At 38.3% G+C, this 2549-nt stretch overlaps 1 non-coding gene across 1 annotated transcript; it reads left to right on the forward strand.

Moving 5' to 3' along the window:
- Positions 1–354: 354 nt before the first annotated feature.
- On the forward strand, positions 355–558 carry LOC133065758 (small nucleolar RNA U3). Its single transcript, XR_009695011.1, has one exon. It is a non-coding gene; the product is annotated as a small nucleolar RNA U3 (small nucleolar RNA).
- The last annotated feature ends 1991 nt before the right edge of the window (positions 559–2549 follow it).

The raw sequence follows: 2549 nt of genomic DNA on the forward strand, positions 1-2549 counted from the left end.
CAGTTGTGTCCGACTCTTAGACAATAGCATGAACTGTAGCCTGCCAGGCTCCTCCATCCATGGAGTTCTCCAGACAAGAATACTGGAGTGTGTTGCCATTGGTGGGGTGGTACTAATTAGGAGGTTTGTGGCTTAAGCTTTCTCTAAGAAATATTACTTAATGGATTCCAAAGTGCTTTGTTAAACTTGTGGAATGTAATTATAAGAAATATTCTTCTGAAAATAAATACATAAATTAAAAAAAATTTTTAAGGAAATATATTCTTCTGAAGGACTGTTGGGTGGAGAGTGGGAGAAATCTCTCCATCAATGAAACAGGAATAAAATTCCTAGTTTCAACAAAGGTAAAGGGCAGAGTCTACACTTCCAGAGACCATTTCTATCGAATGTTACCAGAGAAGTGTTTCAAAATAGTGTCAGACTTCAAAAACCATGATGAGTTTTGCTCCTTTCTTCTCAGTGTGAAACTGGTCAGTAGAACCACCTGGTGGGGCTAGTGTTTGCAGCTGATTGCTCTTCTCTGCCTTTGGGAAGGATAGAAGGGAAAGAATGCTAGGTAAAGGGTTCCTTTCTGGTGCAATTGCTTATGTTTTGTTCTTCATTCTCATGGTTTGCTTCCTTTCCTGAAGAAGAAAGGGGAGGGTTATTGTCTGGTATATTCTATTATTTTAAATTTTTATGTTAATATTGAGGGTGTGCATTGTAACAAAACTCTCAAAAAGTTAAAAATGGAAATTCCCTTGCAGTTCAGTGGTTAGGACTCCACACTTTCAAAAAAAGTTAAAGGTTTAACTCCTTCATGACTACTCACCCTTTGCCACATGTTACCAAATATTTCCTTTCCTTTATAAGGCAAGTAGTTCTTTTAGCCCTGCTTATTTTTATATATATTGAGAATTCCTTGGTGGTCCAGTGGCTGGTGAGGGAACTAAGATCTCCCCATTACTATTTTGCTTTTTCTTTCTTTCTTTCTTTCTTCTTCTTTTTTTTTTTTTTTTTGTGGGGAGATCTTAGTACCATGACCAGGGATTGAATCTGGGCCCTCAGCAGTGAAAGTGCAGAATCAAGACACTGGACCACCGGGGAATTGCCAGTATTGCTTTACTTTTGAATCTACACTTGCTCACTGAATGTCCACATCTGTACATATATAAGTTTGTAATCTATTTTGTAATGTCTTAAGATAGAACAAACCACAGTATATTTAGCCCCTGATATATCACACTATACTTAACCATCAAGTTTCTTTCTACTCTTTGCTCTAAGAAGCATTTCTGCAATGAACATTCTTGTGTGTGCATATGTGTGAATTTTCCTTGGGATAGATAAGATGTGTATTTACTAAGTCCAATTGTCGCTGGGTGGGTGGGTAGGAGAAAAGGGTGAAATGGGTCAAAGATCTCAGACTTTAGTTTTCAAAGCTAGATGTTTTGGGGGCTTATCTCTCTGGTGCAGGTCTTAAAAGGTGGGGTGACCAATATAGGGTTCAAACCCTTCACTCTTCAGGGAGAAAAGTTCCAGGTTTTGAATTCTCTCTTGATTGTGAGTTATAAACTGGGGATGGGGTTTATAATCAGATTGTATGCCAGCCTCTCCTACTCACTTCGATGTGGTTTTCTTCTCATTTGCCAGTGTGTAGTTGTCACTTAACCAGGCTTTAGGTTTTTCCCAGAGGAAACTGTTCCACATGTAGTTATAGACTCAGTGTGTCTGTGGGAAGAGGTAAATTCAGGATCTTCCTATGTCACCATCAAACTGGAATCTTCAAATATATATACCTTTAAGTTTATTCTATAGTTTCATAATTTTTATATTAATTTTTTTAACCATCAGGAACATACTTCTGTAACTGGTTAAGGATCTATCTCAATTTCCTTCTGTATGTATGGATACAATTTGTTGAATAGTTTACCTTTCTGAACTGATTTGAATAGCCACTTTTTTATATATACAATATTTCAATATATACAAAATTTCAAGGTCAAAAGAGGTATCTTGGCTAGAGTTGTGTGTCTGGTAGAAATCAGCATTTCCATGACACTTGGATCTTGCAAGTGAAAACAATCTCTGAGGATAACGTGTAGAGTAAGAAGAAGAAAATCTGAAAGGCAAAGACAAAGAAGGACGAGGCATGGGGTAGAGATGCAGTGTCTGCTACATCTAAAACTCCTGGGGGGAACTGCATTCCTACCCTAGGATCCCCATCAAGGGTACACATTCCCACTTTTAGATTTGGCTCAGATCAGCTTTGATGGTTCCTGTGGCTCTATTTTGCCCTTGGTATTCTTGGGTTTCTGATCAACATTAATTCCTTTCTATCACCACTTGTGGGAGGAGAGATTGGTTCTTACAATTAGACGGCACCATTGACATTTCATGCATGCAACCATTAGATGCTGGAACCATCTTGCACAAATGAACACCTATATTTCCCAAAATGCCAATAGCATCTCCTCTGAGAAACCCTGGAAGAGCGATTAGTAAGGAAGCTGTTGCAAATCTACTGAGGAAATAATGAAGAGCTGAGTCAGAGAAGTGACAAAGAATTC

This window comes from Dama dama, chromosome 11 (genome assembly GCF_033118175.1).
Source record: "Dama dama isolate Ldn47 chromosome 11, ASM3311817v1, whole genome shotgun sequence".
In the NCBI taxonomy this organism is placed as follows: Eukaryota; Metazoa; Chordata; class Mammalia; order Artiodactyla; family Cervidae; genus Dama; species Dama dama.